We start from the raw sequence: 10,721 nt of genomic DNA, 5'->3' as shown, positions 1-10,721 counted from the left end.
ATGGGTCCAGATGATGAAGATGTCATCAATGTAGCGTAGGTAGAGAAGGGGCGTGAGTGGACGGGAGCTGAGGAAGCGTTGTTCCAGGTCAGCCATAAAAATATTGGCATATTGTGGGGCCATGCGGGTGCCCATAGCGGTGCCACTGATCTGGAGATATATATTGTCATCAAATTTGAAATAGTTGTGTCTGAGGATAAAGGCACAGAGCTCAGCAACCAGTTGTGCTGTGGCATCATCAGGGATACTGTTCCTGACAGCTTGTATTCCATCAGCGTGTGGGATGTTGGTGTAGAGAGCCTCTACATCCATGGTGGCCAGGATGGTGTTTTCTGGAAGTTCACCAATGCATTGTAGTTTCCTCAGGAAATCAGTGGTGTCACGGAGATAGCTGGGCGTGCTGGTGGCATAGGGTCTGAGTAGAGAGTCCACATATCCAGACAGTCCTTCAGTGAGAGTTCCAATGCCCGAGATGATGGGGCGTCCAGGATTTCCAGGTTTGTGGATTTTGGGCAGTAGATAGAATAGCCCTGGTCGGGGCTCTAAGGGTATGTTGACCTGTTCCGGTGTTAGTGTAGGGAGTGTCTTGAGTAGATGGTTCAGTTCCTTAGTGTATTCCTCAGTGGGATCTGAGGGAAGTGGCCTGTAGAATTTGGTGTTGGAGAGTTGTCTGGCGGCCTCCTTTTGGTAGTCAGACCTGTTCATGATGACAACAGCACCTCCTTTATCAGCCTCTTTGATTATAATGTCAGGATGGTTTCTGAGGCTGTGGATGGCATTGCGTTCTGCACGACTTAGGTTATGAGGCAAGCGATGTTGTTTTTCCACATCAAATTTGATTTCCAGGTTTGTGGATTTTGGGCAGTAGATAGAATAGCCCTGGTCGGGGCTCTAAGGGTATGTTGACCTGTTCCGGTGTTAGTGTAGGGAGTGTCTTGAGTAGATGGTTCAGTTCCTTAGTGTATTCCTCAGTGGGATCTGAGGGAAGTGGCCTGTAGAATTTGGTGTTGGAGAGTTGTCTGGCGGCCTCCTTTTGGTAGTCAGACCTGTTCATGATGACAACAGCACCTCCTTTATCAGCCTCTTTGATTATAATGTCAGGATGGTTTCTGAGGCTGTGGATGGCATTGCGTTCTGCACGACTTAGGTTATGAGGCAAGCGATGTTGTTTTTCCACATCAAATTTCAAATCTGATGACAATATATATCTCCAGATCAGTGGCACCGCTATGGGCACCCGCATGGCCCCACAATATGCCAATATTTTTATGGCTGACCTGGAACAACGCTTCCTCAGCTCCCGTCCACTCACGCCCCTTCTCTACCTACGCTACATTGATGACATCTTCATCATCTGGACCCATGGGAAGGAGACTCTGGAAAAATTCCACCACGATTTCAACAGCTTCCACCCCACCATCAACCTCAGCCTGGACCAATCTACACGGGAGGTCCACTTCCTAGACACTACGGTGCAAATAATTGATGGTCACATTAACACCACCCTATACCGAAAACCTACCGACCGCTATGCCTACCTTCATGCCTCCAGCTTCCATCCCGGGCACACCACAAGATCCATTGTCTACAGCCAAGCACTGAGGTACAACCGCATCTGCTCTAACCCCACAGACAGAGACCAACACCTACAAAATCTCCACCAAGCATTCTCAAAACTACAGTACCCGCACGAGGAAATAAGGAGACAGATCAACAGAGCCAGACGTGTACCCAGAAGCCTCCTACTGCAAGACAAACCCAAGAAAGAAACCAACAGGACTCCACTGGCCATCACATACAGTCCCCAGCTCAAACCCCTCCAGCGCATCATCAGGGATCTACAACCCATCCTGGAGAATGATCCCACACTTTCACAGGCCTTGGGTGGCAGGCCAGTCCTCGCCCACAGACAACCTGCCAACCTGAAGCATATTCTCACCAGTAACTGCACACCGCACCATAGTAACTCTAGCTCAGGAACCAACCCATGCAACAAACCTCGATGCCAACTCTGCCCACATATCTACACCAGCAACACCATCACAGGACCTAACCAGATCAGCCACACCATCACTGGTTCATTCACCTGCACGTCCACCAATGTAATATATGCCATCATATGCCAGCAGTGCCCCTCTGCTATGTACATCGGCCAAACTGGACAGTCTCTAAGGAAAAGGATAAATGGACACAAATCAGATATTAGGAATGGCAATATACAAAAACCTGTAGGAGAACACTTCAACCTCCCTGGCCACACAATAGCAGATCTTAAGGTGGCCATCCTGCAGCAAAAAAACTTCAGGACCAGACTTCAAAGAGAAACTGCTGAGCTCCAGTTCATCTGCAAATTTGACACCATCAGCTCAGGATTAAACAAAGACTGTGAATGGCTTGCCAATTACAGAACCAGTTTCTCCTCCCTTGGTTTTCACACCTCAACTGCTAGAACAGGGCCCCATCCTCCCTGATTGATCTAACCTCGTTATCTCTAGCTTGCTTCTTGCTTGCATATATAAACCTGCCCCTGGAAATTTCCACCACTTGCATCTGAAGAAGTGGGTATTCACCCACGAAAGCTCATGCTGCAAAACGTCTGTTAGTCTATAAGGTGCCACAGGATTCTTTGTTTTTTAAACTCAGGTGCCCGATTAGCCAGCTTGTCCTAATTGCTTCCAGCAAGTTCCTGCTTGTTCAGGGAAAAGGGATCTACTTAATCTGGGACTAATATATCTGCCTTCTAACACTCTCCTGTAGTCATCTGGCCTGACCCTGTCACAGTCCCCTTCAATTGAGTGTTGAGAGCCACTATAGCTGGCACGGAGCAGCAGTCATGACTGAAAGAAGAAAACGCCCCTTTGGGGCAGCATTCAGAAAAAGAAAGAAAGCAAAGGAAGCTTTTCTATCTAAGGAGGGAGGAGCTCTCCTGAGATACATAGACACAAATGTTCACGGTGAGCCTTCTGGCCCCAGTGAGGATCTGAGTGATGAGGAGATGCCTGATCTTCCAGTTAGTCAGCGTGCAGGTGACCTGGCAGCTACTGCAGCATCCATATCTCCATCTCCAATGGAAGAAACTATGCACATTCCTGAAGAAAAGTGTAGATCAGAGAAGAGTGTGGTGGAGGCACAAGAAACAGCTGCTGCTGAGTTTAGTTCCTTAAGTCTAGATGATCCGGGACTGTGGACCCACTTGAGCAGTAGCCTGAGGGACTTCCTTGTACGGCATGGGCCACAGCAAGTGAAAAACATCATGTTCCCCAAAGACAATGAAAATAGACGTTTCTATCCAACACATTACTGGCATGAAATCCCCAATGGTGACAAAGTGGAGAGGACATGGCTTATGTACTCAAAAACCCAGAATGCTGCATACTGTTTTTGTTGCAAATTCTTCCAGTCTAATCATAGAATCATAGAATCTCAGGGTTGGAATGGACCTCAGGAGGTCATCTAGTCCAACCCCCTGCTCAAAGCAGGACCAAACCCAACTAAATCATCCCAACCAGGGCTTTGTCAAGCCTGACCTTAAAAACCTCTAAGGAAGGAGATTCCACCACCTCCCTAGGTAACCCATTCCAGTTCTTCACCACCCTACTAGTGAAAAAGTTTTTCCTAATGTCCAACCTAAACCTCCCCCTCTGCAACTTGAGACCATTACTCCTTGTTCTGTCATCTTCTACCACTGAGAACAGTCTAGATCCATCCTCTTTGGAACCCCCTTTCAGGTAGTTGAAAGCAGCTATCAAATCCCCCCTCATTCTTCTCTTCTGCAGGCTAAACAATCTCACTTCCCTCAGCCTCTCCTCATAAGTCATGTGCTCCAGCCCCCTAATCATTTTTGTTGCCCTCCGCTGGACTCTCTCCAATTTATCCACATCCTTCTTGTAGTGTGGGGCCCAAAACTGGACACAGTACTCCAAATGAGGCCTCACCAGTGCTGAATAGAGGGGAATGATCACATCCCTCGATCTGCTGGAAATGCCCCTACTTATACAACCCAAAATGCCATTAGCCTTCTTGGCAACAAGGGCACACTGTTGACTCATATTCAACTTTTCGTCCACCGTAACCCCTAGGTCCTTTTCTGCAGAACTGCTGCCCAGCCATTCGGTCCCTAGTCTGTAGCAGTGCATGGGATTCTTCCGTCCTAAGTGCAGGACTCTGCACTTGTCCTTGTTGAACCTCATCATATTTCTTTTGGCCCAATCCTCTAATTTGTCTAGGTTCCAGCCTCTACAGGAACAAAGGACTGGAAAAATCTGGCTAGAAATCTGGCATGCCATGAGAAGGCAGCAAATCACCAGAGAGCATTCCATAGGTGGAAAGAGCTTGAGATGAGACTAAGGTTAAAGGCCACCATAGATGATCAGCATCAAAAGAAGATTGCATCAGAGTCTCTTTACTGGCAAAATGTTCTGAAACGGCTCATTGCCGTTGTGAGAATGCTTGCTACCCAAAACCTAGCACTGCGTGGCACTTCAGATCAGCTGTATGCGCCAAACAATGGAACCTTCCTTAAAATTGTGGCGCTGATGGCTGAGTTAATCGAGGGATTTCTTGGGTGGTGAAATCCCCATATAAGATTTATATAAGCTGTACTCCAGGAGCATATAAGAAGAGTCACCACCCAAGAAATGTACACACACCACTACCCTGGAAAAACAATTCAAAATGAGATCATACAGTTACTGGCAACAAAAGTCAAACAGAAGACTGTGGCAGATCTGAAGTCAGCAAGATATAACTCTGTTATTCTGGACTGCACACCTGACATCAGCCATACGGAACAAATGACTTGTTTTGTAACAACAGAACCTAGTGAAAATGTCCCTGCAATGGTGACTGTCAGAGAGCATTTTCTAGAATGTATTAACATTGATGATACTAAGGAGCTGGTATGACAAATGTGCTTCTTAAAAAGCTGGAAGATACGGGAATTGCGATAGCTGACATGAGAGGTCAGGGCTACGCTAATGGTGCCAACATGAGAGGAAAGAACAGAGGAGTGCAGACACGGATCTGAGAGTTAAACCCTCGAGCTTTTTTTGTCCCATGCAGTTCTCATTCATTTAACTTGGTGGTCAGTGTTGCGGCATCAGCTTCTAGTGAGGCTGCTGATTTTTTAAATGTAATTCAAAGCATCTATGTATTTTTCTCTGCATCAACTCATCGATAGCAAATTTTTAAGCAACATCTGGGAACATCTTCTCTGACACTGAAAGCACTGAGTGCCACACAATGAGAAAGTTGAGTGGAGGCGATAAAGCCTATCAAACACCAAATTGGGAGGATAGATGATGCCATAGTTGCCATTATGGAGGATAATGCTATGACAGGAACTGTTCGTGGGAGAACAGTGGCAGAGGGAAATGGAATCACCAGAAACATACATAACTTCAAATTTCTGTGTGGCTTACTGTTGTGGCATGACATACTGTTTGAAATAAATATTGTAAGCAAGAGACTCCAAGGCGTTGACCTTGATATAGCTGGAGCAATGGAACAACTGGACAAAGCAGTCATAGCTACAGCCTTACCGGTCAGATGAGGGATTTCAAAATGTTCTGAAGAGTGCAGAGAAGTTGGCAGAGGAACTTCACACTGAAGCTATTTTCTCACCCATTCAAGAGTCACCAAAGAAAAAAGACATTTTGATTATGAGGCACAGGATAATCCCATCAGAGACCCCAAACAACAAGTCAAAGTTGAATTCTTTAACCAGGTGCTAGATTATGCAATACAGTCAGTTGAGGAACATTTCGTGCAGCTCAAGGAACACATCAGTATATTTGGGATGTTGTATGATAATCCAAAATTCCTCAGTATACCTGAAGAAGGCCTACACCAGCAATGCAGGGCACTAGAGACAGTGTTGACACATGATGACATGCGCGATATTGATGCGAGTGATTTAGGCGATGAACTGAAAGCTCTTTCAACATACAGTTCAGCAGGATCAACAACAAAGGCTGTTCTGCAATATATGTGCACAAATAAGATGACCACCCTCTTTCCAAATGCTTTTGTTGCTCTGCGCATACTTCTAACATTTCCTGTAACAGTTGCTAGTGGAGAACGCAGTTTCTCCAAGCTGAAGTTAAAAAAACCCACATTTACGCTCCACAATGACACAGGAAAGGCTGGTCGGCCTTGCAACCATCTCAATAGAGCATGAGCTGGCCTAGATTGTGGACCTTCAGCTGGAAGCAGTTCAAATCTTTGCAACCAAGAAGGCACAGAAAACACCACTTTGATTATTCAAACAGTTAAAAATGCCACAGCACCATGCCCCCTTTTATAGCCTGGCCTTCAGGACTTCTGGAGCCATGAGGACAGGGGCATGGGCGCCTGAGCACTCCACCAGGCACTGCAGCTAGACGGTCCCACCAGCCCAAGCTGCCCTGTTGGTGCCTCGTAAAAGCATGAAAGTGCAGAGGCCACATGAGACCACTGGGCAAAGGTGAGAACCTTTATTTCTCAGCCATTGTATAGGGACAGTTTTACTGAGGGAAGTATGCAACTCTGCCCAGCCTCAGCCAATCAGGACAGGCAATTGCATATTGCTGAAATCCTGGCATAGTCATTAGTCAGTAACCCCACTCTGATTGGCCGAGACCATGCTATTACAGTGCTATAATTACCTAACTTTTATGATTTATTTTATTGTCTGCTTGAACTGACCTATTTTCTAATGCTGTCAGTTTTTCAGTAAAGGAAAAAAGCTCTCTCTTTGTATCTGCATACCAACAGCCTGACATCAATTTACTCTGAAAAGGAGGAGTGGGGTGGAGGGAAGAGAGAGGGGGGAATCATAGGTTTTTTTACAATTTCCCATGACATAAGCATATTACAGTCCAGGAACAGCTGTATCAGGGAATTACTCCAAGCCTTATTATGCTAATACTATAATTCAATTAAATCATTAAAAAATACCTCTTTGAAATGTCACTGTGGTCAGTAACATGGGCTGAGTCTGACTCACTGACAAATGTCAAAGTGCAGTTGGTGAAAACATTTACAGACTGATGCTGCTCTCTTTCAAAAAACCCATCCTCACTCCCCATTACGCTCGAGAGTGCAAATATCAACCCAAAAACAACGAGAACCCTGGGGAAATTAAATCTCTATGTTGCTGGCCCCATGAGGATTTGGAGAAAGCTACCTGGTGTCAGAGAGAAGTCACAGAGTTCCCTAACCCAGAGCAACCCCTCTCTCAAACCATGGGGAACACCAAGAGGAAATGAAGATACTAAACGACACAATATAACCTGTCCCTACTCTGACTGGGAAGCCAGGCCACTGGGCAGCTGTGAGCATCTGTCACAGAAGGAGAGATTTACAGCAAGGCAGAATGGTGGTGTGGAGGGACAGAACCATCCCAGCCATCGCTCAGGACAGAGCCCATGAATGGTAGGGTCTAGAAAAGATGGGCCTGGACAAGTTGTTATTATTATTATTATTATTATTGTCATTTACCATTTTTTGTGGGGCGCCTAAGAGCAAGGGTGAGCCCCACTCTGCCAGACACTGTACAGACATACTATAAACAGTGACTGTCCCAGCCCCAGTGTCCAAAGGACCAAGACCCTTAATCCAAGTTGTGTGTGTGTTTAAGGTTGGAACCTGGCCCAGATCTGATTTTTGCCTAGGACTGCATCTTTGTCAAAGCACATGCCTGGGGTTTGTGCAATATACACCTACTGTAACTACCTCGCGAGCCTTGCAGAGCCTGAGCATGACTGGGCCTGGCTTGGGAAGGCCCCGTCTCCTGAGGGCAGGTGTACTGTTCCTGAGGATACTGGGACCCCTCTGGAGCACAAGTTATTGGCTGCACTTCTCTGCATGGGCCATGCAGGAGGAGACTAGATGGGCCTATGGGGAAGCACAGAGAACATGGCATACCTTGTGCCAGCATAGACCTGGTGGGCACATGCTGCCTCTGCCATGCTAGCCTATGACCTGCAGCCTCCTGGGAGAAAGGGGCTCTTTGAGAGTGGGTGTGTGTATGTAATTACACTCATTACACTGCAAGACCAAATGGAGAAAGGTATTTTGAGGTTACCAAGTGGCTAACGAAGGAAGAAGGTGATCCTGCGGAGTGGGTGAACTCTGTGGTGTTAGAGAAGAGGCCATGCACAGAAGAGCTGCATCTGCATCTTGTTCTGTGAGACATGAACAAGGCAGTCACATGAAAGCATCATCAGATGCCTACATCTGGGCTATAACAATTGGCTAGAGTCTAGTTTCAGTGTCCGGAATGCCAGACCTGGATACCGGACATGAAAGGACAATGCTGGCCACATTTAGTACCTCTGCTGGTTACTCCTTGGTATTCATTCTGCCCAAAGAGTCTTTCAAAAGGAAATGTACCAAGGCTATGCTGAGAGCTATAGTGATGACAGAGTGGGGTCTGCAGCTGCTGATGAAGAACATGATGCCAAGTTGTGTACCATGCTCCAGCGATGTAGGGAAGAGGGGTCAACATAAATCCAGGCTAAAGCGGCATAAGAACAACTGGTGTGAAGTATCTGAATCACATCCTCTTAGCTGGGAGTGTCCAGACCAACCCTGAAAAAGTAGCAGCAGGAGCTGAGGTGAAGCCACCAGCCAGTGTGCTGAGGTAGCAAAGCTGCTAGGGAAGGCAACTCATTGGTGCGTTTGTGCCACACCATGCAGCAGTTTGGGCTCCTCTTCGAGATCTTATAAGGAAAAACTCAAGAGAGTCACTGGGCTGCCCAGCAAAGCTCTCACTGCCCCTGGATGAAGCTCTTCATTGCCAGTGCTGGCACATTTGTATCCTGTGATAGAAAACCAGATGGAGCAGTTCAGATGGACATATCCAAGCAAGGACTTGGGGCTGGTTTACCACAGCAAGGAAAGCCAGTGGTTCATGCATCCAAGTCTATCACATATACAGAAATAAACTAGGCACCGATCCAAAAAGCAACTGGTTGGGTCATGAATGCTTCCACTGGTATGTATCTGGTGGGCAGGGACAGTCATCATCCTCTGGAGAGGGTCACAAAACTCCCATGGCATCATCAACTCCCAGGGCTCCTAAGAATGCTGTAAAGCCTACAAAAATATGGTGAGGTGCTCAGACACACACAAGGAAAGGACATGCCAGTTGCTGATACTTCATGGAGATTGTCTGTGGCAAGGCAGGATGGCATGTGGGAGTCGCAAGATACATTTTCATTGAGTCATATGCTGCCACCTGTCAGACAAGAAGCAGACAGAACTCAGTGTTGCAGGCAAGCCTGCTGTCTGCACCGCTAAGACAATCATGCTTGCTGCCATGAGTCCTTCATCCACCACAAGGACAGCGGTCTGGTTACCCAGTCAGGTGCACACAGCTGTGGATAATCTGATCTGTAAAGGTGAAAGATGTGTCCTTCCATGCTCACCAGATCGGCAATGACAAAGCCCGTTCGCTTGCAATACATGGCCGTAGGGAATTGCAGGTACAGGGCCAGAGCTGCTGGGGGAACGCACAAATCAGAGGTTCCAAATGTTCAAAGTGCTTCAAATTCCATGGAGCCCAGATCTCTCATGACATGAACAAACCCCAAAGAGCTAGGATCTGACATGGATCCTATTCGATTCAGGCTGACAGTCTGACCTGGGACTTTGCTAAAATTAAGCAGGTAAAAGGTGGCAAAAAGTCACTGTCACCCAAAGTTACGGTCAAGGAAGAATGTTTGTAAAAATAAGCCCAAATTTATCTGAGCCAAGAGAACTGGTTAGGTGACACCCAATGGCTTTTAGCAACTGACAAACAGCTGACAGCTCTTGGAAACATGAAAATAAAAGTCTGGGATATGGGACTTGTACTTGATTGGCCAAGTGTGAGGACAGGGATGGATGGCTACACCCCTCTGGGATGTATTTAGAGGTGCTGTTTTCCAGGTGGGGGTATCTTTGGGACATTGGGCGTAAGCAGAGCAAGCAGCCCTGCCTAAACAGGGAGAAGGACGGGTAACAGGAAGCAGAAATGTCCAGGTGCTAACCCACGGCAGGGGAAGTAAGATGGAGACCAGAAATTAAAGTGCATCTGCCCATCACAGAGCTACCTGTACCCTCTGTGCAGCAGCTGAGAGGCAGTCACCAGGGCACAGGGACAGAGCTGCCTGTCCTCCCCGCTCTCCCATCCTCCTGTGTGTCCATGACATCACTGCAGAAGCAAGAATGTGAGACATCTGAGCCATTAGCAATTATCTTTGAAAAAGTCATGGATGATGGGAGAGATTCTAGAGGACTGGAAAAGGGCAAATACAGAGCCAGTCCATTAAAAGGGGAATAAGGACAACCAGGGAATTACAGACTAGTCAACTTAACTTCAGTACTTGGAAAGATAATGGAGCAAATAATTAAGCAATCAATTTGCAGACACCTAGAAGATAATAAGGTGATAAGTAACAGTCAGCATGGATTTGTCAAGAACAAATTGTCAGACCAACGTAATAAGCTTTCTTTGACAGAGTAACAAGCTTTGTGGATGGCTGAAGCGGTAGATGTGGTATATCTAGACTTCAGTAAGGCTTCTGATACTGTCCCACATGATCTTCTTGTAAACAAACTAGGGAAATACAACCTAAATGGAGCCATGATAAAATGGATGCATAACTGGTTGGAAAACCATTCCCAGAGAGTAGTTATCAGTGGTACACAGTCAAGCTGGAAGGGCATATCAAGTGGGGCCCCACAGATATCAGTTC

This window comes from Mauremys mutica, chromosome 7 (genome assembly GCF_020497125.1).
Source record: "Mauremys mutica isolate MM-2020 ecotype Southern chromosome 7, ASM2049712v1, whole genome shotgun sequence".
Classification (NCBI taxonomy): domain Eukaryota; kingdom Metazoa; phylum Chordata; order Testudines; family Geoemydidae; genus Mauremys; species Mauremys mutica.
Note: the sequence above shows the minus strand (reverse complement) of the source record.